The sequence below is a fragment of the Manis pentadactyla genome, chromosome 2 (genome assembly GCF_030020395.1).
Source record: "Manis pentadactyla isolate mManPen7 chromosome 2, mManPen7.hap1, whole genome shotgun sequence".
In the NCBI taxonomy this organism is placed as follows: Eukaryota; Metazoa; Chordata; class Mammalia; order Pholidota; family Manidae; genus Manis; species Manis pentadactyla.
Genome location: NC_080020.1, coordinates 174044676 through 174070920, shown reverse-complemented (window position 1 = coordinate 174070920; position 26245 = coordinate 174044676). Strand labels below are relative to the sequence as shown.

The 26245-nt window shown below is 41.1% G+C and overlaps 1 long non-coding RNA gene across 4 annotated transcripts; it reads left to right on the top strand.

Moving 5' to 3' along the window:
• Window positions 1-183: 183 nt before the first annotated feature.
• On the top strand, window positions 184-23186 carry LOC118923056 (uncharacterized). 4 transcript variants are annotated; one of them, XR_008995799.1, is made up of 5 exons: window positions 184-423; window positions 712-788; window positions 2370-2681; window positions 19622-19695; window positions 21197-23186. It is a non-coding gene; the product is annotated as an uncharacterized LOC118923056 (long non-coding RNA). The 4 variants fall into 4 exon arrangements; XR_008995800.1 differs by lacking the exon at window positions 2370-2681 and adding an exon at window positions 2194-2310; XR_008995801.1 differs by lacking the exon at window positions 2370-2681 and having other exon boundaries at window positions 19622-19671.
• Window positions 23187-26245: the final 3059 nt, after the last annotated feature.

The window sequence follows — 26245 nt, the reverse complement described above, 5'->3', positions numbered from 1 at the left end:
GCGGCCGCGCAGCAATGCTGCTGCCGCGGGCCGGCCTGGAGCTGGAGACGGGGCGGGGTGGGGGTGGGGCGCGCGGCCTCTGCAGCGGGTTGGGCGGGGCTCCCGCCTTGGCCCCGCCCCGGGTTGCGGGCCTCCCAAACCGCCTTGCCGCAGGCTGCGCTACATCCTCCGCCCGAGGTGAAAAGCCCGCTCCGCGTGCTCCGCCCCATTCCCAAAGTCCCTGCTGCCGATAGCCCCTGCCCTAAAACTGCTCCAGCCGCCCCTCCTGGGATTGCCATCCCCTCGGCGCGGACAGGTGAGGGTGATGCAGACCCCCGCTGCGCTCCTCGCCCGCCGCGCTCCCCTCTCTCCAGCAGGTCACTGCCGGGGAAGGTGCCCGCGGGAACCCGGAGCGATTCTCCCGCATCGGCGACTGGGAAGCGGGTAAGATGCCGCTTCCCTGATGCGGGAGACCGCGGTGCGGGAGGCCTCAGACGGCCCTGCAGCGGAAAGCAGATGATAAATAATGAGTAACTACATCAATATTTAAGTGTTCCCTCGGAGCGCTAGGGCTCATGCGTCACGGATTGGGGGAAGTTATAGGCACTGGTGAGGGGTTTAAACAATTATTTCCACCCATTAAGTGCCTACTGTGTGCTGTGGGCAAAGCCCAGGGTATTACTTAACGCTTTGTTTTTTATTAATAATGATAACAATGGTTAATAATTATAGATTCTGGATTTCGACCAGTGCTGCTCCATGTGCTTAATATGCATTACCTCATTTCATCCTCAGAGCAAAGCTGTGGGGTGAGTATGGTTTTTATTCCTATTTTCCAGAAGATAAAGTTGCAGCTTAGAGAGGTTAACCTGCCCAAGATCCGTAGCTGGCAGAGGCAGGATTTGAATCAACAGAGATGACCCCAAAGCCTGTGCTTTTTTTTTTTTCTTAACTTTCAGAACCTGTACTTTTAAAATAATAATTTAAAAATAAAACATAACACACAGCTAAAAAAGTAAAATAGGACAGAAGCCCTTATGATTCAAAGTAAAAAACTTACTCTCCTCCCCTCTATGCAGAAATAACCACGAATTGTCACTTGTCTTTTCAGGCCTGCTGTGTCTTTCGTACCTCTACATAAATGCTTACATACCTATATCTGGATTTACCCGGCCTAGCCATTATCTGTCTTCCTGCTATGATAAATAATGTATTTCACACCCAGTTCCCTCCCTTAATCTGGTGTGGTTATCCTACTATCTTTAGCTCCTCTGTTGGATACCCTCATAGTAGAAACCTTCATTTCTTTTTGGAGAGACTGTCCGTAGTACCCCTCGGCTTCCTATGCTGTGAGAGGGCTATGCCAAAACCTTCACTCTCCAGGGCATCCTCCACAGGAATATGGATGTAGGAATGCAGTACACCAAGCCCAGGAAACCCAGGGCACACACCCACCACGGGCCGATCCTGACAGCCTCTCACCTTAACTCTGTGATAGCAGACTGGTGGAGGCCGCCCAGCCACTGAGCCCCATGGTCCACCATCTGTGTGGACAGCACCTGGCTGTGGAGACAGCCAAATGGATCGGCCCATGGATCTTGGCTTTCTGCCATGGAGCAGCAATGAGACCTGATGATGAAACCAGCTCTCTAACCTCTCTCAGCCTCATTTCCTCATCTAGAAAATGGGAATAATGATTCCTACTTCAACAATTGCTGAGATTACATGCTAAAATTTTGTCAAAGATTTTAATGCAGTGGAGACCATCACAAATGATCTCAAGAAATCTGAACATATACAACTTTTTTCTGATTATAAAAGTAATTTGAAAAAATATAAAGAAAATAAAAATAGATCATAATCTCACCATCCAGAAATAAACACTGTTAATAAGTTGCTGTTTTTCTTTCCAGTCTTAGCGCTATATGTTATTGTTTTATATGCATTGTGGTTGTGAGGCAACTTTAGTATAATGGTTAAACCAGTAGGCTTTGGAGTTGTGGTTCTACCATTTACTTTATGTGTCCTACCTCATTTACCCCTGCAGACAACCATTTAAGGCAAGTGCTACTTGCTATCCTTAGTTTCACTGATGAGGAATTAAAGTAGAGAGAGCCTGAGTAATTTTCTCCCAGTTTCTGACTGGAAAATTGCAGAGACTGGACTTGAATTCAGGTCTGAGTGACCACCTATGGCACTCTGCTCTCTCACTAGCTTGTTGGTTATCTAAGCACTACATCACTGAAGTCATCACTGAAGGCTTACCTAAGGTTATAGAATCAGGATGCCCCCACGTTAAGAAGAGATTCCCCAAGGACTTGGGAAATGAAGGTATCTTTACCACTATTACATTTGTCACTCTCCTTTAATGATTCTCTTCTGTTTCCTAGCCCCCCAACATGCCTGGACTGCCTGCTCCCACCTACCTACCTACCTCCCCATCCCCACAGAGTAACAAGTTTCCAGGGAAGGGCAAAAGAAAATTCAGCAGGACTACTCTCTCCTTCCTCCTGCCCCGGCCCATGCAGTTTGGCAAGCTCAGGCTTCTTGCTATCCCAGGATAGCAGCTGTAAGAGGGCAGGGAAGCCAGACCTGGCCCCCTGCAAATCACTGGGCCCTAGAAGAGAAGGGCAGATCCACTCGCTGTTCCTGGTTGATAAAAGAGCAGAAACTGAAGACACTGAGTTCTTGGCCACCTAGAGGTGTTTCCTCCTTTAAAAGATGAAGCCACCTAGCCCCCCACCCCCTACAGCCTGCCTTGAGGGTTAAACGGAGAACCCTGGGATTCCTCTGTCCTCCAGGGCTGGATGTGCTCATGCCTTCCTGGGCCTCTCTAGCCCGTTGGAAACAGTTCTTGCTGTAAAGAGTAGTCCTTTGTGTAATCTCCACCCGTTGCTTCCCTCCACGATACCATGAAAGCCCGCTCACCCTTACACACAGGCACTTCAAATATATTTGCCTGGCTCTTCAACCTACCTTCCCTGGTGCTTCGCCTCTCCTTCCCGAGTCTGTACTCTAGACCCCTCACCAACTCTAGACCCCAACCAGAGTTGCACAGGCCTAGGTTCAAATCCTGATGCCAACCATTACCAGTGTTATAAGCCTGGGTAAATTACTGAACCCCACTGAGTCTCAGCTTCCTCATCTATAAAATGAGCCTAAAAATAGGAAGTCGCCTCACACGGTTAGTATAAGAGCTGACCTAAGACACACTAAGCAGTAATGAGTATTATCTTAGAAATCTTTGCTGAAAGCAAAAGCTTATGCCTTCTGGCCTCATTTGCAATTCTTTGATTGCCAATGAGATGGAACTTTTTTTTCAGTTGTCAGTCATTTGTATTTCCTCTTTTAATGAGTTGTCTATTTTCTGAATTGTCTGCTTTCTATACCCATTTTTCTTTGAAGCCTTAATTTCTTATTTATATTAACCCTATGTTAAGAATAGTGACACTTTATCTTTTATGTCTATTGCAAATATGTTTTGACATAAGTTATGTTGTCAAATCCTTGAATTTCTTCCATTGTTTTAAGCTTAAGTTCTTCCACACTCACAGGTCCAATAATACTCATATTTTTTCTAGTTTTTAAGTTGTTTGGTTTTTTTCTTTGTTCTTTCATTCCCTTTAAATTCTTCTAGAAACTATTCTAGCCAATGAGTTGAGGTGAAAACCTAACCTTCTGTCCTCCAACAGCTATCCAAGTGTCCCTATACTTATTGCAAACTTCTATCCCTTTGCCATTGGTTTTCACATATAAATTCTTATATATACTGTAGACAGTCTGAACTTTGTATTCTAGTCCACTGAGATTTAAGTTTTCTGTCAGTGCCATTCTGTTTTGATTTTTATTGCCTTTTAAATGCTTCATTACAATGGAAGAACAAATCTCCGCTCATTTCTTTTTTTCAAAGATTTTATACCTACTCTCACCTGTGCATTCATCCACATGAACTCTAATTCTTTTTGGAATTATGAGAGAAATTGTTATGAGAAAAACTGACATCATTACAAACAACAGCCATTTAAAATCATGCTATACTCCCTAAAATTAGGAATAAGATGAGGATGTCTTCTATTCAACGTTGTGCTGCTCTAGCCAAGAAAATTAGGCAAGAAAAATAAATAAAAGCCATCCAGATTGGAAAGGAAGAGTAAAACCATTTCTGCCTGCAGATTGCATGGTCTTCAAAATAGAATATCCTAAGGCATCCATTAAGAAACTATTAGAACTAATAAATGGGTTCAGCAAGGCTACATGATATAAGATCAATATACTAAAATCAATTGTATTTCTACATACTAGCAATAAACAATTGGAAATAATTCCATTTTATGAGAACACCAAAAAATACCTAGAAATGAATAAAACAAAAGAAGTATAAGACTTTGTGCACTGAAAACATCATTGAAAGAAATTAACAAAGACCTAAATAAATGGAAGACATTCTAGGTTAGCAGATGGAAAGACAATATTGTTAAGATGACAATACTCCCCAGATTGATCTACATATTCAACACATTTCCTATCAAAACCTAGCTGCTGGCTGCTCACCTCTGGAGCATGCCTACACTCCTTTCTTGAGTGTATAATTTGCTTTGTTTAACTACTCTTTGCTTGTACCTGCTCATGAGTTCTTTCTTGATCAGAGTCAAGAACCCTCCCGCAGGTTGAGGTCTCACCTAGCACACAGTGAGATCTCCCTGGATTGGACTGCCTGACATTTTGGCAAACACAAAGGGACTCAACGTGGTGCTCAGTAACTGTCTAGGTTGTATTGTCACTATTCAGGTGTGGACCAAGAAGCATGGCCATTTCAGAAACCTGGGGTATCCTGAGAGCCACCCCAATGCTGGGAGCACCATTGGCCAGTGTGATGCTTCTCCTTGTAGTTTAATGAAATGTGGCAATGATGGGACAAGTATAGAGGGTGGATGTACTGTATACTATATATAGGGGGTGGTAAGGAGCATTCTGCACAGAGATAGTTTCCACCTGTGACCCTAAACATGACCTTCCCCACCACTGTAGCAAAAGAGCAACTTGTGTTTTATTGCCTCATGGGAACATCTGTTACTGTCCTCTGGGAACCACTAGGATCTACTGCGAACAATCTGACAAAAAGAAAAATCCATTTAAAGATGAGAAGGAAAATTCCTGATAGACATGTCTTCTTTTCTATGGCCCACCGAAAACTCTTGTGGAATTCCACTGAGGCATGGTGCTATGGTAAATAAAATACCAACAGACCACTTGAATCCAATGGATTTAAGGGTCCCAACCACCAGAAGTGATTCAAAATATCTAAAGTTCCAAAAGTGCAGGAATCCACAATTCAATTTGACCAGGAACTAGCTCAGATGTATGTTTTTTAAACATCTAAGGGCCAAGCCAACTTTCAAAATTATACCGAAGATGAAGGGTTGCCAGCAAACAATAGGTGCTGGGTTGGATATTTCACAAGGACCATACACAAAATTAACTCAAAATAGATCACAGACCTAAATGTAAGCACTATAACAATAAAACTCTCAGAAGAAACTATAGGGGTAAATCTTCATGACCTTGAGGTAGGCAAAGTCTTCATAGATATGATACCAAAAGCACAACCAGAGAAAAAGTGAACTATAGCTCATCGAAATTAAAAATTTTTTCCTTCAAAGACACAACCAAGAAAGTGAAAAGACCACTTGAAGGATGGGAGAAAATATTTGCAAATCATGTACCTGATAAGGTATTAGTATCCAGAATATATAAAGAACTTTTACAATTCAAGAATAAAAATTCAAATGACCCAACTTAAAAATGGGCAAATGATTTGAATAGATATTTCCCTATAGAAGATATACAAATGGCCAATATGCTCATTAAATAGAAACCCAAAACTTTAGCCATTAGGGAAATACGAATCAAAACCACAGTGAGACACCACTTCACACCCACTAGAATGGGTATAATGAAAAAGATAACGAGTAGTCAGGAGTGTGGAGACATTGGAATCCTCATAAGTTACTGGTAGAAATGTAAAATGGTGCCACTGCTTTGGAGAACAGTTTGGCAGTTCCTCAAATTATTAAAAATGGGAGTTACCATATGACCCAGCAATTTCACTCCTAGAAATAAATATACCCAGGGGAAATTTAAAACTGCATCCTCATAAAAAGATGTACATGCATATTCATGTCCAGATTCCTATACCAAACCAACAAACCAATCACCGCCTACAGTGGAAGACATGTCCCTGTGTGCTTAACTTCCCTATCTATGCCTTGGGACAGTCCAGGCTGCCATCCCCTTCATTTCTGTTATTTTTCATACACTGGCTCCTTCCTCTCATCATATAAATATGTTCAAGTCACTCCCGATAAAAGCAGGAAACATCAAACTCCCTCTTGCTAGCAGCCTACCCCATGTTCTCCTTTCTATCAGCTTTTCTGAACATGATTTGCCCACCTAGTCTTGCTACCCTCACTTCTCCATTCACGTCCCAAACCACTGCAGCCTGACTTTCTCTGCTGTCACCCCATTAAAAATTGCAAAATCCCTATGCCCTCCTTCACTCCTTATCTTACTTGACCTCTTTGGCATTTAGTAGTAACCACTCCCTTCTCCAAGCTCCCCTAAACCCACTCTGTGCCTCTGGGACTCTTCTGGGTCTCCTTCAGGGGCTCCTCTTCTCCTATTTCTAACATTGGTCTATTTCTCAGCCCTCTTCTCTCTTGACTTCTCAGATTCTCCCTGAGATTCACTTTTACACACATAGTATCCACTCTGTGTATGTCCCCAACTCCCCTATGTCTACTTCCAGCCCAGTGCTCTTTCCTGAACCCAAATCCACACTTACAAATGCCATGAAACCTCCCATAGACACCTCCAACTCAGCAAGTTCATATTAGTTTGCTAAGCCTGCCATAACAAAATACCACAGACTTCAACGACACAAATTTATTTTCTCACAGTTCTGGAGGCTAGAAGTCCAAGAACAAGGTGTTGGCAAAGTTGTTTTTTTCTGAGGCCTTTCTCCTGGGCTTGCAGGTGGCCGTCTTCTTATTGCATCCTCACATGGTTAACCCTCGGTCTGTGTTACCTTTTTACAGAAGTGTTCCAGCAAATGAATGAAAGAGGAATAACTGAATTGAACTGGAGTATCATCATTTCACAGCCCTTAATGAATGACTGGATATAGGCAGTGATTATCAATGGCTGCTGACATCATACCAAAAAAAGAGAGAACCAGGAATTATGTGCCTCCTGATGGAAGAACATGCCTCCTAAGAACAAGACTACCTATCAAGTAGTCTTGACCCCAAAATAGAATCCAATCAAGCCTCTAGAAACAACTATAAATTTATAGGAACTATATAGGACAGAGAAAAATGTTAACAGCTCAGGGATGTAACCAGCAAAATCCAGGCTGTGGAAACTATAGAATAAATAATCCAATTATTTCAAAAAGTAAATTGCAAGCAAGGAAAAAAGAGCTGGAAGAGCACCTAAAAACTTGAAAAACACATTTTAAAAAACAGTAAACATACCAATAGCAATAAGCACATCCAGCACCCAGATCATGCTTTCTAAGTATCATAAGTAAAAAGCCAGGCTTCTTGGAACATGGCTGGTTCTAGGACTAAGGCAGGGGAAATACAAGATTAGCCTGGATCATTTCGAAACACCAGACAATAGGGAAGTCCTCAGGGAAAAGAAAAAGGTTGGGGAGGGTAATGTTAAAACAACACAGGAACCAGCTTGAAAGAACTCCCAATGGCCTGAGCTGGAACAATTTGAGCCACAAAATAAATCCAGCATCAATCCAATAATCATAGGCATATTGGATTCTAACCCATAAAATAAAAATCCATGAATCTATAGTGATATCAATAAACGGTTGAGTGAATTAAGGTAAATGAAGAGTGAAAAATCTTCCTTACAGAAGAGTTCTAAATAATACATAACACTGTCCCCACCAAGAAATGGAGCTTAATTCCTTTCTCCTTGAGTGTCACTGGACTCAGAGACTCACTTTCAAAGAACAGAGTATGAAAAATGGTAATTTTACCATGACAAAATTTGGCAGACACTACCTTAATCAAGAGATCTAGATTAACGTCCCCAGTGATGTCATAGTTATTAGCATGCACCCCCAACATGATGCAGTGAGGTGGGTGCTTCACCTCTGTGTCTTTCTGAATACTCATGGCTGCTTTCTAACCAAGAGAAGAACAGCAGATAAATCCAGATTGAGGGACATCCTTAAAAAAACCTGAGTAGTACCCTACAAAAGTGTCAAGGTCATGATAACCATCACAGATGGGAGGAAATTCAGGAGACATGTCCATAAGGGGACCTGAGCTGTGTACGTCTGTCTAACACATTCCCAAGTGTGATCCCTAAACACTACACCTTAGTTTGTTTTTTATTACAGTATCATTGATATACAATCTTATAAAGTTTTCACATGAACAACCTTATGGTTTCAACATCACCCATATTATCAAGTCCTGACCGTTCCCCAGCCAATTGCAGTCAATGTTTACCAGTGTAGTAAGATGCTGTAGAGTCATTTCTTGTCTTCTCCATGTACTGCTTTCCCCATGATATACCTATATTGTGATTGTGAATTGTAGTGCCCCTTAGTCACCTTCTTCCTCCCCAACCCCTCCCTTTGGTAACCACTAGTCCTTCTCATAGTCAGTGTGCCTGTGCTATTTTTTCCCTTTAGTTTTGTTTTGTTTTTATACTGCACAAATGAGTGAAGTCATTTGGTACTTAGCTTTCTCTGCCTGCCTTATTTCACTGATCAAAATACCCTCTAGCTCCATCCATGTTGTTGCAAATAGTAGGATTTGTTTTCTTTTTATGGCTGAATAATATTCCGTTGTGTAAATGTAACACATCTTCTTTATCCATCATCTATTGACAGACACTTAGGTTACTTCCATATCTTGACTATTGTAAATAGTGCAGCAATAAACATAGGGGTGCATATGTCTTTTTGAATCAGGGATCTTGTTTTCTTCAGGTAGATTCCTGGAGTGGAAAAACTAGGTCAAATGGTATTTCTATTTTTAGGTTTTTGAGGAACCTCCATATTGCTTTCCACAGTGGTTGAACTAATTTACATTCCCACCAACAGCACGTGAGGGTTCCCCTTTCTCTGCATCCTCATCATCATTTGTTGTTTCTTGTCTTTTGGATGTTGACCATCCTAACTGGTGTGAGGTGATATATCATTGTGGTTTTAATTTGCATTTCCCTGATGATTAGCAATGTGGTACATCTCTTCATGTGCCTATCGGCCATCTGATTTCTTTGGAGAAGTGTCTGTTCAGATCCTCTACCAATTTTTTAATGAGATTATTTGTTTTTTGGTTGTTGAGATATGTGAGCTCTTTATATATTTTGGATGTTAACCCCTTATCAGATGTCATTTATGAATATATTCTCCCATACTGTAGGATGCCTTTGTGTTCTACTGATGGTGTCTTTGCTGTACAAAAGCTTTTTTTTTGTATTCATTCATTCATTCATTTATTTATTAGTCTTGGCAAAATACACATAGTGTAAGATTCACATAGTAACCATTTCTGAGTGCACAGCAGGGGGTGTCAAGCATAGTCACATGTCGTCAGCCATCCCCACCCTCCATCTCCAGAACTTCCCATCCTCCCAAATGGAAGCTCTGTCCCCATGAAACATTAACCCCCAGCCCCCGGCCCCACCGTCCACTTTCTGTCTCTGTGGATGCGGCTCCTCTGGGGACCTCCTGGGAGTGGGATCAGACGGGACTTCACTGAGCACCACATCCTCAAGGTCCAACCACACCATAGCAGGTGTGAGCATGTCCTTCCCTTTTAAGGCTGGATACTATTCCCATGTGTGCAGATGGACACATTTTTTTTTGTATCATTAATCTACAATTACATGAAGAACATTATGTTTACTAGGCTCCCCCCTTCACCAAGTCCTCCCCACAAACCCCATTACAGTCACTGTCCATCAGCATAGTAAGATGCTGCAGAATCCCTACTTGTCTTCTCTGTGTTGTACAGCCCTCCCCACTGTACAGAAGCTTTTTAGTTTGATATAGTCCCACTTGTTCATTTTTGCTTTTGTTTCCCTTGCCCAGGGAGATATGTTCATGAAGAAGTTGCTCATGTTTATGTCCAAGAGAATTTTGCCTGTGTTTTCTTCTAAGAGTTTTATGGTTTCATGACTTACATTCAGGTCTTTGATCCATTTTGAGTTTATTTTTGTGTATGGAGTTAGACAATAATCCAGGTTCATTCTCTTGCATGTAGCTGTCCAGTTTTGCCAACAGCAGTTGTTGAAGAGGCTGACATTTCCCCACTGTATGTTCATGGCTCCTTTATTGTACATTAATTGACCGTATATGCTTGGGTTTATATGTGGCCTCTCTAGTCTGTTCCATTGGTCTATGGGTCTGTTCTTGTGCCAGTACCAAATTGTCTTGATTACTGTGGTTTTGTAGTAGAGCTTGAAGTCAGGGAGTGTATCACCCCAGCTTTATTCTTCCTTCTCAGGATTGCTTTGGCTATTTGGGGTCTTTTGTGGTTCCATATGAATTTTAGAACTATTTGCTCTAGTTCATTGAAGAATGCTGTTGGTATTTTGATAGGGATTGCATTGAATCTGTAGATTGCTTTAGGTAGGATGGCCATTTTGACAATATTAATTCTTCTTATCCACGAGCATGGGATGTACTTCCATTTATTGGTATCTAATTTCTCTCATGAGTGTCTTGTAGTTTTCAGAGTATAGGCCTTTCACTTCCTTGGTTAGGTTTATTCCTAGGTATTTTATTCTTTTTGATGCAATTGTGAATGGATTTGTTTTCCTGATTTCTCTATTAGTTCATTGTTAGTGTATAGGAATGCAACAGATTTCTGTGTATTAATTTTATATCCTGCAACTTTGCTGAATTCAGTTATTAGTTCTAATAGTTTTTTGGTGTAGTCTTTAGGGTTTTCTATGTATAATATCATGTCATCTGCAAACAGTGACAGTTTAACTTCTTCCTTACCAATTTGGATGCCTTTTATTTCTTTGTGTTGTCTGATTGCCGTGGCTAGAACTTCCAGAACTATGCTGAGTAAAAGTGGTGAGAGTAGGCATCCTTGTCTTGTTCCCAATCTTAGAGGAAAAGCTTTCAGCTTTTTGCTGTTAAGTATGATGTTGGCTTACCTGTTATTTTTAAGAAAAGACTAAATTACCTTTTTTTTATCTTTAGAATATATTACAAAATCATTGTTATATGAAGGCATGGTCAAGTGAAACCAAAAAAGTAGGGGAAAAGTATTACAGAAGCATATAGAATAGTTAGTTTAAAAATCACATTATTTTCTGGATTTGAAGATGTTTTTGGTACTTGTCAGCTTTAATTGTTCTCTATTTTGGGGTAATTTTTCACTTATAGGAAAGTTGTAAAGATTGTACAGACAGTTCCCATATAGCCTTCACCCAGCTGCCATTAATGATAACATTTTACAGGTACATTTGTCCAAGCTAAGAAACAAACATTGCTAAAATATCATTAACTAGACTGCACACATTATTCAGATTTCACCAGTTTTCCTATTAACATAATTTTTTCTGTTCCAAGATCTAAACCAGAATCCCACATTGCATTTGATCATCAAGTCTTCTTAGTTTCTTCCCATCTGTGTTGTTTACTTGATAGATTTCGTTGGTACATTTGCTTTATATGATTTTACGAATTTGTGTTATATTTAACAGTAACAAAATTTTAAAAAATGTATGGCTTCTCATTGCTTTTAGAACAAGGTCAGTCATCCTTGGCCTGGCCAGCAAGGCTAAAATGACCTGATTCCAACTCACCTCTGCAGCCTTCCTTGTCTCACATGGCCTAGTGAAGCTGGCCTCCTTTCAGTAACTTGTATTTTACTTTTTTGCTCTCTTCTGCCACAGGGCCTTTGCACCTGCTATTTCCTCTGCCTGGCACTCTTCCCTCCTCTTTGCCAAGACAATTTCTACTACTCTTCTGATATTCCTCTGGCAGTCCAGTCTTGCCTGAACTCCCTAGCTGGGTAGAATTTCCTTGCCCACAGTCTGTCAATGCTGTCCACTGGGGTAACACTACACTGATTTGGGTAACTATTTGTTTTTATGTCTTTCTCCCAGCTAGACTGTAAGGTTCATGAGAGCAGGCACCACATCTGCCTGGCCGACCTCTATCATCTGCTTCCCCTACAATGCCTGGCATGTGGCAGGTGCTCAATAATATTTGTTGATGTAAAAAATGAACAAAAATCATAAATTTTGCTCAAAAAGTTGGGGAGGAAAGTAGAGAAGAGGAGGGAATTACCACAGTGTTTGTTGCTTCTTTTTTCACTTTTTACAGCGATGGGGACAATAGAAAACCAGTAAATACTGGTTGTTTGTGAAGATGCCATCCAAAACTTACTCAGAAGGCAGATCCTGGTAAATCAGAAGATGACACTTTTGTATTTGCTGGGCACCTGAATAGGTTCTGGATGAAGAAAGTTTGACTGCTGAGTTTGCTCCCAGGAGAGCCTGAATTGCTGTGCAGAGTGAGGATTTTGAGTTTCCTGGAGCCATCGAGCACTCCATGAAGGAGGGGCACGTAGAGAAGATTAGAGAGGTTGGCAGAGCCAGCAAAATTGCAAGAGGCATGTGCTTTTAAGCCTTACTTTTGTCATTAATTTCTACTTTTAGTGCATTATGGGCTAATGATATGGTCTATATGATATTGATTCTGTGAAATGTATTACAGCTCCTTTTATGGCCAATTTAAATGTTCTGTGCTTTAAAAGAATGTGAATTCTCGGGTGTTAAGTTCTATTATGTCTAAGATCAAATTTACTAGTTGTATTGTTTAGCTCTTCAGTATCTCTATTTTCTGTCTGCTTGCTCTTCTGCTTTCTAAGAGGAATGACTTTGGATTTACACAGGCTTAAGGATATTTATTTAAGAGTAAAAAGATAAAGGTTAATATTTAAAAATTAGACATTTTTCAAATTCTTGGGGGTGAGGAGAAACAAAAAAGAAAGCACAGACCAGAAAGCAAATGATGAAAAACAAGGAACTATAAAAAGCAATCTGAAATTATATAGGATGACAAGATTAAATCAAACTATAGGACAATAATTGAATAGGAGAAACTTGTCAATTAAAAGGAAATACTTTCAGATATGGTTTCAAAAAATGCAAACATATGCAATCAATAGAAGGTATGCCTAAAACAAAATTTCTTAAATAATTTGGAAATAGAAGAAATGAAAATCTCAATGGGTTTTAAAATAACTTGACAAATTGATTATAAAGTATATTCAAAAGAATAGATTTAGAGAGTAATAAGTATTTTTTAAATGCCTAAGGTACCACGCATATGTTATAAAGCTGCAATAATTAAAATGATGTGGAATACAGGGAGAAGTAGGCAAATAGCATCAGGAAGAACAGAAGAGGAAGTCTGGGAATAGTCTTACACATGCATAAGAATGAATCTATGATAAAGATGATATTGCAAATACGTAGGAAAAGGACAACTTTACTTTCCATTTATAAAAAAATAGTAATAAATATTAAATACAAAGTTAGAGTTCCAACTCTTAAAAAAAATGATGTTAGATAGCTTAAAGATCTAAACGTAAAATCCCCACTCAAGTACTAGAATAAAATATAGGAGTATATTTTTTATATTTATTTTTTGTATCTTAATTGCTCAAAGAATTTGAGCAAACAGTTCACGGGGTAAGTACAAAGGGCAATTAAATATGAAAAATGCTTTACCTCACTACTAGTTTAAAATTGTAAATTAATAGAGCAGCGATCCCCAGTGTGGGGGACGAAGGACACCTGCATGTGGGTATGAGCCTGCACAGCCTATTTGGAGAGATCAGCAATTCAAAATGGGTCATCCCTTTAAGCTGGCAATTCCATTTCTAGGGATTTACCCTGTGGAAAACCTCACACAAGTGTTCAAACTGTGTATAAGGGTTTCTGCATGATTTAAAACAGCAAATCCCTTGGGGTGGAGTCTGAAGATCCGTTAACAGGGATAAAGCAGTCCCAGCAGGCCACTGAGGAAAGGGGCTGTAGCCTGGGCTTCCCTCCTGTCAGAGCTGGCCTCCCCACTGGCCCCTTGCTGAGGAAAACTCGCTTCTGCAGAGACTGGGGGAGGATGGCCCCAAGGCCCTCTGGCCATCAGTCCTGTCCAGGACCAGCTGTGGTCTCCAAGCTTCAGGGCTTCTTTGTGTCACCAGACTTCATCTTTGGTGACTGACATTGTTTATTTTGAGAAAAACACTAAAGTTTTGAGCCTTTTGGTTAAGCAAATTGTGAAGATACAGTCAATATACTATTTTTAAATAAAAGGGTATAAAACTGGAAGATGCTCTGCATAGTTTGGATCGTTGGGGAAAAAGGGGAAGAAGTATCTTTGTAAATGGTTCTCTTTCATTCACTGATTCACTCAATGTGGGACAGTCTCTCAAGAAGCCTTCTCCGTGAGCAGAGGAACTCTCAGGAGGGAGACAGACAGCAAAGACCCAAAAATATGGATTATAGGAGCCTGTATCATAGGGCTTCTATAAAGGGGACACATATAGGGAATTCAGGGGGGCTTCCATTTCCCTAGGGAGGACAGGGAAGGTTTCCCTTAAGAAATTACATTAGGCAAGACCACAGAAAGATGAGAAGTGGAAAGGAATCCCAGAACAGTGGACGGAAAGAGGGAAGGGCTTGTGCAAAGCCTGAGGTAGGGAATTGCTGGGAGCACCAACGACAATAAGAAAAGGCTGATGTGGCCCTAGGACAGAGTGGGATGCCCAGAGGGAAAGGCCGTGTCCACCCTGCCAGAACCTGTGGGCCATTTAAAGATTTGGGATTTTCTTCTGAGGGCAATAGATAATTATTTAAGAATTAGAATAATGTTTCTTTTTAACGAATTGGATTCAGACCAATCTCCTTGCCCATGTTTTGGGCAAGGATGTGGGAATAGCCCAGCCTAAGAGGTTGCCCACAGGAAACTGGGAGGAGGGCCAAGAGGCAGACAAAAGACTCCAGGCAAATCTCCTCTTCAGAGTGGAGACCCCCGAGAGCTGCACTGGCCGTGCCAGCATGCGTGTGTGGGGCTGTTTGGAGAGGCTGTGCCCAGCAGTAATCTTCAACTCTGGGAGTAGCCCCACCAAAGACAGGGTGCATCTTGGGTCGGGGTTGGGGGTAAAGGAAGTGGGTAAGTTTTGGAAGCTGTCAGTCTTTCTGGAAACGTAAGAGTGCGGAGAGACGAACCTTAGCATCCCAACCTGAGAGAAGGGCCGCAGGAGCCCAGGACTTGGTGGTGGGGTTGCTGTAGGCCCCCGTCCGGCTCACCTCACCCCTGCAGTCTGGCCTGCACCTGTCCAGCAGCTCTTCCTGAAGCACCGCTAGGCTCTGTCTTGCCACATCGGTGGACTCTTGCCTTCCTTCCTTGGCCCTTCTGAGGCAATTGACCCTGCATGCAATTTCCTTCTTAAAAGAGAATTTACACAAGTGATATGTAAGTACAGTCTCATCATGCCCAAAGGAAGAAGAAATCACACCATATCGATGTGTATAAAGAGTAAAACTCACCCTCAGCTCCACCCCACCTCTACTTCAGCTTCCTTCTGCCCCAGAGGTAGTTATTATCAGCAGACTGCTGGGGATGCTGCAAGGCCTTTTTCTATTCATTTACCTCCATATACATTGACCTAGACTTTTTTTATAAATTGGATCATGCCACACATGCTTTTTGATTTAACCAACATGTATTAGAAATTTTCCACATCATTACACATAAATCCATCTCTTCTTGATTAAAACTATTCCATAGTGTTCCATTGTAGTGATGATCCATAATGTATTACACTGTCACCCTAATGATGGACATGCAAGTTGTTTCCATGTTTTAATTCTACCAAATTGTGCTGTAGGCTCCCACTTCCAGGAGTGTGGCCTACTAGGTACTTATGAAGAGCCTTCCTACAAAATAACTAGAAGCCACACAAAGCATGTCTCTGCTGGGCTCACTGGAAACAAGAAACTCTCAAAAATAAAATAAAAGCAAGAAAAAATACAAGTATCACTTATAAACACACTTTTATCTCAGTTACATATAAATTATGCACAGAAATAAAAGTATAATATCTTGCAAGTAAAATAGTTAAGACTGTGGTCCATCAACATATTCAAGCAGTGAAAAACAAATGCCATATAGTTACACAAATCAACATGAACAAATCTCATGACTGCGAAAAAGCAAACTGCACAATAATACATGTGGTATAATTTATAGAAAAGTCAAAACTAAATGAAACAATATATAGTTTAGGAATGGGTACACGGTTGACCTGTATGAAGCTGCTTAACATGTATGTGGGAAAACTATAAAGAAAAGATGTGAAAACAAAAAATTCAAAACATCTAAATGTTGTCAAGGATGTGGGGTGCTGGGATCTGGGAAGGGCAGCAGGGATTTCAAAAATTTGGGTTTACTGACTGGGTGGTGGATCCACTGACATTTGCTTTGTTTTTATTCCTTGTATTTTACACATGTAATAAATATTATTTAATAAGACCATATGTTTTGAAGGAAATATATTACAATGATAGTCAATGTTGATAGTCTGGGCATTTTGATTAAGTGTGATTTTTTTTCCCTCTTGTATATTTTTATGAGTCATAAAAATTTTGTACAGTGGGCATGTATGACTTTTACAGCCAGAGAAACAAAAACCCTAGTTAAGTTGGAAAGCTGGCAGCAAACAGCAAAAGGATTAATGATTTCAGACATGAGCCTTACACTGGAAAGTTAAAAAAAAGAAAGAACATTTAGGTGAGATGTTTTACTGGTCTTCACGTGGAAGAAAGCGAGAACAAGGTTTGTTTTGTTTTTGCATGATGGCAGTAATATCTACCTTGCAAGGTTTTATTGCAATAATCTGAAAGTGATGATATTTTGAGAATCTTACAGAGTATTAATTAGTAAGTATTATTAGTGTGAGAGATGAATAAGGATGACTAAGCAAAAATTGTTCAGGTAGAATTTATAAAAGCACTCTAACAGTAAGACTTGGGAGAGTTTATAAATGTTAACAGTAGAGAATAATATCCTTGAGATTTTTAAGTAATTTATTATGGACAATTTCAAACATCTTAAAACCTGAGAACAGTTTAACAAATTGCCATAAACCTGTTACCCATATTCAACAATTACCAAAATTTTGTCACATTTACTTCATCTTCTCCTCAGTGTGTGTGTGTGTGTGTGTTGCTGCTGAAGTATTTTGAAATAAATTCTAGACTTAATACATCTCTACAACATGGATATTTTCTTACATAGACATGATGCTATTATCACATTTAACAAAATTAATAGTAATTCCTTGGAATTCTCTAACACTAGATCATATTTAAATTTCCCCAACCATCTCAAAAATGCCTTTTTATCGTTAGTCTGTTGGCATTAGGGCCCACAGAGTACGCTTAGTAATTGTGTCTCTTAAATTTCTCTTAGTCAGGCACAATCCCTCTTTTTTTGTTTTTCTTTGTATACTATTTTTAAAACTTTATAAATACCATTTAAATGACTTCATAATATTCATTTACATACATATAATAATTTACTTAACTATTCACCTAATGATAAAATTAATCTTCTTCCAGTTTTTCACCAATAAACAATACCACAATAAAAAAGCCTAAATACATCAAAAATTAGACACAGCTGAAAAGCGAAATAGTGAAGAAAGAGCTGAAGAAATTACTTAAAATGCAACAAAGAGAAACAGAAGATGGAAAATGAGAAAGAGGGCTTAGGAGCTATGGGGTATAAAATAAAAAGGCCTGTCATTTGTTGAACTTATATCCCAGAAGGTCATTATGGAATGAGCAATACATGGAAAAGCAATACATGAAGAGGTAAAGGAAGACTATTCCAGAACCAATGAAATATATGAACCTGCAGAAACAGGATGCCCAATATAATATCAAGCAAGATAAATAGAAAGAAATCCACCCAGATGCTTATAAGGAAACTGAAGAATACTAAGGACAGAAGTGGTAAAAGCAGCCAGGAATTAGCATTTGTTAAATTTAGTTAAAATTCTTGTAATCTTAAAATTGAATTGGAAATATTGATATGAACTTGTGTCTTACTTTTCTTTTTAAACAATGGGTATTTTCCAGCTCTCTCCTCTGAAGAAATGACAACCCAATAGCAATAGCACCGTGAGGGACCAAATTGTTCTCTGTAAACACCATTTCCCACTAACAGAGATCAGGCCTCTCTGAAGAAATAGCTGATCCCAGTTCTAGGGCAGGAAATGTACAAGATGAACCAGAGAGCTCTCACCAAGTCATAAAGTAAGGAAGTTGCCAACAGCTACTAGGGGAAAAGGACACAGGAGCCAACTTGAAGGGACATTGGCTAAAGAGGGACTAATTTCAGCATCAATAATAATGACATTTTATTGAAGCACATGTAATATATAAACTTCCATAATTTGATAATGACACACGCACACACCCATCAGGCACCTTGATAGGACATTAACTGCCTCTCAATCGAGGAGTTGATGAAGAAAGGTCCTTAATAGATAAATTCCAGCTAATAAATGGAGAAGGAATGATAGCTTTGGGAAGTCATCATTTTGTGCCTCTTAATTCGGTAATGGATGAATTTAATATCAAAGTTTAACAGCCAAACACAGTGTGCCTCCTGGCATGATGCAATAAGAGATACACAGTGCCACCTATCACAGGGTTTTGCCAAAATAATTTAACCTGAAACTAATCAAGGCTGTAGCTATAACTCAATTTATGGGAAATACAGGAGCTAGAGGAACAAATGAGATGACACCATGAGGAAGCAATCAGCTTAAATCCTGATTGTGGGATATTCTATAAGACAAATGGCCTGTTTTTATAAAAAATAAGTGGCATAAAAAAGGAGGTAGAGTGAGGCTTAACAGATGGAGAGAGACTTAATAGCCATATCAACCAAATGCAGAGACCGCACTTTGTATGCTGAGTCAAACCAACCAACTATAAAAAGACATTTCTGGAACAATCAGGGGAATTTGAACATGCATGAGGAATTCAAAGATATTAAGCAATTAACATAAAAATAAAGCAAAAAATCCTTATCTATCAAAGACAATCTGGTCCGTATATATCTGGAATTTGCTTTAAATGCTCCAGCAGAAACAAAACAAATGCCTGGGGAAGGGTAGGCAGAAGAGAGGAAACAGTAATAACAAAATGTTAACTGTTAAACCCAGGTGTTGGGAATGTGGAAATTCATTAAAATCTTCTTTTTACTTTGGGATACATTTGAAATTTTCCTTGATAAAAGATTTTTAAAAGGCAATCAGAAAGAAAAGTCCTGTCACCTACAAAGAAACAACAAAGTGACAAAGACCTCTCAACAGCAAGAGTGGAAAACAAGACAGAATAATATACTCAAAGGATTAAGGGGAAAAAACTGTCATGCTAATGTTACATATTCAGCAAAACTATCTTTGAAGAATAAGGTGAATTAGGGACATATCTAGATAAATAAAAACTGAGTTTAGCACCAATAAATCCTTACTAAAGAATGGCTAAAGAATGTTCTTTCTTTCAGGTAAAAGGAAAATGATACTAGAAGGAAAGTCTGAGATTCAAGAAGGAATGGTGAGCAAAGAAAATGGTAAACATGTAGGTAAACAAATGTTGTCTGTATAAAATAATTCTAATAGTGCCTAATTAATGGTGCTTAAAAACAGAATTAAAATGCTAGACAACAGCACCTAGGAACGTGGTGTGTCTCTCCATTTTGTTTAGCTTTTCTTCTTTTCTCTTAGGTAATGAGAAAAAGGTTTTACAATTTTCTTCCTGTATGGGTGCACTTTTTTATTAATTTAAATCCTAAGTTTAATATTTTTCATTTTTATTGTGTAAAATATAAATTTACCCTTTTATTTTTAAATGTATATGTATAGCATTTTGTAGTTTTTAGTTGCTATTGGAAATGGTATCTTTTGACCTTCGTGTTTTTAAATCACTTATTACTGATACATAGGAGAACTATTGATTTTGTATGTTGATCTTGTTGGCTACTTAATTCTCTTGTTATAATAGTTTTTCAGTTAACTCTTTTCTAGGTACATAAGAACAACATCTGCAAATAAGGATATTTTTTGGTTTCTTCCTTTCCAAATATTATACTTTCTTTGCCTTGTCAAAGTAGGACCCTCTATACAATGTTGAATTAATGGTAACAATAGTGGACATTTGTATCTCAGTCTCACATTTAATGGGGAAGCTTTCAACATTTTACCATTAAGTATGCTATTGATTTCTAGGAGTTTTCCTTAGTCATGGTTAAGGAAGATTTTTCTATTTCTAGTTTTCTAAAGCTTAATTAATTGTAATAAAAGCTGAGGTCCTATGTAGTTCAAAGATGTGTTCCAGACAGATGTGTTATCTGGCCTCCAAATAGAAATCAAAACAAAATTTCTATTTGTACTCTTTTAGAATATACTTTCCAAGAGCCTCTTTTTCTCTCCCCACCTCAATTTTCTTTTACTCTGGAGCAACTCTGGGACCTTCACACTCCCAGCCCCACAGTTTTTTGTAAGCCTCAGTGCAGTGACCTCCCTTCAGCCCACGGATTTTCTTTCTCTATTTTTTATTATGTACTGTTTCTGTTAGGTACTTGGCCTCTCTAGCTAAAGGCCTCACCTTCCCTCCAGCCTCTTGGTTTTCTCTGTTCCTGCTCTCTGACCATGCTTCATAAAAGACCATGGGACCCAGCTGGCAAAGTTTCTTCTTTAGGGTGCTGGCAATGGGGACACTCATCCACTTTTTTTTTTTATTATTGTGGTATCATTAATATACAATGACATGAGCAACACTGTGGTTACTAGACTCCCCCCATTATCAAGCCCCCACCACAGACCCCATTACAGTCACTGTCCATCAGCATAGTAAGGGTCACTCATTCACTTTAAAACTCTCTCCCTTGCACCCACAGCGCTCTCCCTTGGTTATTATAGGCACCTACCTGATAGCTCACCCCTCTCTTCCATGGCCCTTAAATACTCATGCGCTGGAGGCTCCGCCTTTGGCCTGTCCCTTTCTCATGCTCCCTGGGCAATCTCAGCATACACAATGATGACCCCAAATCTACATCTTTAACCTCCACCTCTCCCCACAGCTCCAGAATTGTATACTAACTGCCCAGAGCACATCTGCCAGAGGATGTCCCTCAGGACCTCACATTCCATGGCTTCAAACCCCGCTCGCTCTCCGTGACTACCAACACACTGCTCCTCTCCTGTATTCCTGAGTTTTGGATGTCATGCTTGAGAGAAACGTGGAAGTCGGCTCACCTCTCCCTAACTCCTGCTCCCCACACTCAGTAGCTTATCAGAACCTTCCCATCTTGTCTTACTCCCCGCTCCCCTCACGGAGCGGAGGTTGGCTGGCGCCGCCCTCTGCTGGTGACTTTAGGAACTACAATTCCTTAGAGCTGCTGGGCTCCCAAGCGTCGAGGGCCGCAACAGGGCTTTTTTCCCTCGGGTCTCCACCGAGTAAGATTGCTTTGCCCCAGGCAGCAAGGCGGCCCCCAGGGCGGTCTACGAGCAGTGAGAAAACCGGCCATCCCCTCCTCCCCCAGGCCCTAGCCATATTCACTGGCCCCACAGCTCTGCGATGCACACCGCCCCTCCGCCCCTTCCCCTCGTTGGTCCTCCTCTCCTAGCTCACAGCCCGGGATGGGTGGTAGCACAGCGAATGCGGGGTCAGGGTGCCTCCCGGAGGCAGGAGCCTCCGTACATCTCCCTTGGGCTCAGCCGGTCTGTGCTAAGAGAAGGCTGAACATTCAGCCTGCTGGACCAGACTCAGCTCGAATGGACCTCATCTTGCCTTAATGTGTATAGTAACAGGTGACCCCTTCTGTTGCAGTCCTGAGTACCTACGGCTTCATAGGTGCCTCTACCCTAGTATGGAGGGTGGGGCCTGGGGAGGTGGGAGGGGAAGCCCTGTGCCAGGTCCCACCTCTTGGTGCCCTAAGAGCAGGCTGGATTTCATTCTCCAGTAGCATCTAATTAAGGTGTCCTGGGCTCACAGCTCTACTGCCCCTGAGATGTTCCTTAGTCTAATGGAGTAACAGACAAACAGAAGATAGTGGGGGCCGGTAAACAGGTTTTAGTGTCATTCAGAAGGTGGAATCAGCTGGACTTGGTGGTTGATTAAACTCATTAAATTAACATTAACTGAATGCTTCTGAGTGCTGGGCATTGTGTGGAGTCTTTGGAAGACAGGGAAGTAGCTTCCAAAATCCTAGCAGGAGAAACTGAAATGGGGACTGGGAAGAACAGACTAGAGAGGCTAGGGAACGGAGATGACGGGCCCTGTGTGGACAAGCTGAGCATGTGGTGCACTGGGACATCCAAGTGAAAGGCCCAGCAGATGGCTGATATGCAGGCTGGGGATCGGGTGCACCATCAGTGAGCTGCTGGGACCTGGTGGGAGGAGCCCTGAGTAGACAGACATAACCGAAGCGGTAGGGTGAGAGGTTTCTGGAGAGGGGGTGTAGAGTGAGGACAGAAGAGGATCTACAGCCCCAAGGTCACTGGCTCTGAAGAGCCTGAGAAAGAGGCCACAGAGGATTAGGTAGACAGGGAGAAACTGTGTGGACAGGGAAATCCAGGCAGAGGACGTCAGGAGGGAGGGAGCAGGCTAGAAGGGGAAGGCCTAGGGTAGTAAAGGGCCTGAGAAGACCTACTGGACTTTGCCACAGGAAACTGGGGGACAGTATTTCTGAAATGATGCAGGCTGAAGGTGGACTACAGCAGACCCAGAGTTTGAGAGTGAGGAAGGGGAAGCAATGAATGTAGGCATTCTTGGGGAAAGAGGGTGTTGTTTGTTTTAATGAGAGATCTGAGCACATCTGGGAAGGAATCAGGTAGGGGAAGTTGAAAATAAAGGACAAGAGGGGGTGATAGAGTACCTCTTATGACATGTGACCCAAAACCATTTGGCTAAAACTAATCTACTTTGTCATGAGATGGAATTATTTAAATGTCCAAAAAGGGGTTGATTAGGTCAAATAAATGTCTAACAATATGGGATTTATTGCAAAATAATTTTCCAATGAGAACTAATTGGAACAAAACCTCTAACAATAAAATTTTTAATGTTTACTTTTGTTGTATTTTCTTATCACAAAGTAATACATACTTTTTTCAGTAAAAATCAGGAAATGCCATCAAAGTAAGACCCTTAAAGAACACCCATAATTCCACTTACCCCAAGTCACTTATACTGGTTTTTTTGGTTATAGAACTTTTGCTATACATTAAATCATTATTCTGCAAAAACTGGCATCATATTATGCATATTAGGATATGTGTATTACTTCTCTCCTGCTGCAGAGCAAATTACCCCAATTCTTACAGCCTAAACCAACAGATATTTACAGTGACTCCTCATTATTCATACATTGTTTTTGTGAACTTACCTACTCATTAAAATTCATTTTAATCCCCAAATCAATACTTGGAGTGCTGTTGTGATCATTTGCAGATAAGTGCATGGCAGTGAAAAGTGAGAGCTTGAGAGTTGCCCTATGCGCACATTCTCAGCAAGGCTGAACAAAGTGATGCTCTGCCTTCTTTCAGCTCTCATACTGTAAACAAATATTCTTTTTGCAGTCTCTTTAGCATCCTGTTCTTCACATTTTGGGACAATTTTGTTGGTGATCTGTTTAAAATGGCCCTAAGTGTAGGATTTAAGTGATGTCTAGTGTTCTTAAGCACCAGAAGGCCTTATGATATGTCTTATGGAGAAAATATGTTAGATAAGCTTTTTTCAGACGTGAGTTATATTACTGTTGGCCATGAGTTCATTGTTACTTAATCAACGGTATATATTAAATAAGGTGGCTTAAACAGAAACACATGTAAAACACAAAGTTATGTATTGATCAGTTGAAAATGTGAGGCTCACAGGAACCCTATCTTTCCTCTAGGAGCAATGGTTCAGTAGTCAAAAAGTCAGTGTTCTTGGTGATTTTATAGAACATAACTGCCATTAATAACAAGAATCAACTGTGTTATCTCACAATTTCTGTAGGCCAACAATTTGAGAACAGTGTATGTGGATGGTTTTGGCTCAGGGTATCTCATGTAGTTGCAGTCAAATGTCGGTAAGCACTGAAGTCATCTGAAGGCTGATCTGAGGCTGGAGAATCTGCTCCGAAGATGACTACCCCACACAGCTGTTGGCAGGAGGCCTCAGTTCTTTGTCATGCAGGCCTCCCCCAAGGGCTTCTTGAGTGTCCAACTGACTTGGCAGCCGGATTCCACTAGTGAGAGCACAAGAGGCCGCATCTTTTATGCCCCTAGTCTTGGAAGTCTGCCCACCATCGCAAGTCAGTCACTAAGTCCAGCCCACATTCAAAGGAGGAGTATCAAAGAACTTTTGGACATTTTGGACATTAATTAATTACCATAAAATATCTCCAAAAAAATACGCAAGATACTAATAATATTTGTTTCCCATGAGGAAAGGAATTGGGTGGCTGGGTGATGGGAGGAAGGGAGGATTTTACTTGATCCTTTTTATCTTTAGAATTTTTAACACTGTCTATTCATCATCCAAAAATAAATAATAGAATTTTAAATGACTCTAGAATGTTCTTTTTTTTGGACCAAATTGTTATGCTGTTCCACTTAATTATGGCAAACTGGTTTCAGTCCAGCGTAGTTGCTAAAATGAGACCTTTGAGAAGACTGGTTGGAGTAGGAGCACAGGCTGGGATTCCTGTAAGGAGGAAAGAAAGAGTTTGGCGACAGGAGTTGAAAATAGTCCCTTTTTATGGTCACCATTTTCTTTGTGAAGTGGGAGACTTTGTGGAGGAGGTGGTATTTAGCTGAGTGATAAAGGATGGGATGGATTTGACCTGCCTGAGATGAGGTGTGATGGCACTCCAAGCAAGGGGATGTGCCAGCGGAGTCGAGATGTGGGAATGAGGAGGACACAGCAGGCCAGTTGGGGGCCCAGGTGCACATGGGGAGGTGAGACGGGCAGGTTGGGCCCAGTGCATGGAGGACCTTGAATAGCAAGCTTGGTATCAGAGCTTTATTTGGAAGCAGTAAAGGCTTTAGATCAGAGCCTTGGCATAATTAGAACAATGCTTTAGGAAGATCAGTCGGTGAGCTGAGTGTCAGTTGCCTTTGGTAAGGTCTGAAGGCCAGACAGCGTGTTGAAAGACGATCACAAAGAGTAAGGAGCTGCAATGGTGTGGCCGCACATACCAACTCCAGATTGCTTGGGGCGGGAGCCTGGGTCTACCACTGCCTAGATGTGTGACTGACCCTGAGCTTTAAAGCCTAATGGAATCTTTCTCACAAGACTGTGTGAAGTTTACATGTGGTCGGTGATTCTTGCACAGTGTACGTGTTGGCCCTCATTGTTAAGGAAAGCGAGCCCCGGGATGGTTGGTCATGAGATTAGAGGTGGAGAAACCAAGGGAAGGGCAGTTTTTGGTGATGAATGAATGGGAAGAGAGAGTGAAAGGACAGGGGATGACAATACGGGTATGGGAGAGGGACACAAAGTCTCCCAGCTTCCTGGTGGCATGGCAGCTCCCTAAGTAAAGCCAGGGCAGGTGGGTGAGGAACAGCTTTCAAGGGTAGTGAGAGTCTGAGTGGGGTTTGGGATGTTGGTCTCACAGTTTGGGCCAGAAATTGACTAGAGCTGAGAACAGAGGTCAGATCCATGGACATAAAGCTGCCTGAAAGCAAATGTGGCTGGTGTAGGGGCAGGAGAGAGCCCAGAGGGTCTTGCTGAATGTCTGCAGTAGGGTTAGGAGGAAGGTGAGGGAACCAAGAGAGACCAGAGCCCCAGACAGGAGTCTCAAACAGAAGGGGAGACTCGGCAGTACTGCCTGCCTCAGAGAGACTTGGGGGTGAGTGAGGAAGGCCGGCGGTGGCCTGGGACAGCAGTTTTGGTGGTGTGGTGCACAGGCCAACCTGCTATGGGCTGGGAAGAGAGGAGGAAGAGAACGATTACAGTTGGGATATATGTATTCCTGGGATATATGTATTCTTTTAAGAACTCCACCTATGTAGAGGGTATCATGCTCAGTGAAATAAGCCAGGTGGAGGAAGACAAATACCAAATGATCTCACTCATCTGTGGAGCATAACAACAAAGCAAAACTGAAGAAACAACAGCAGCAGACTCACAGACTCCAAGA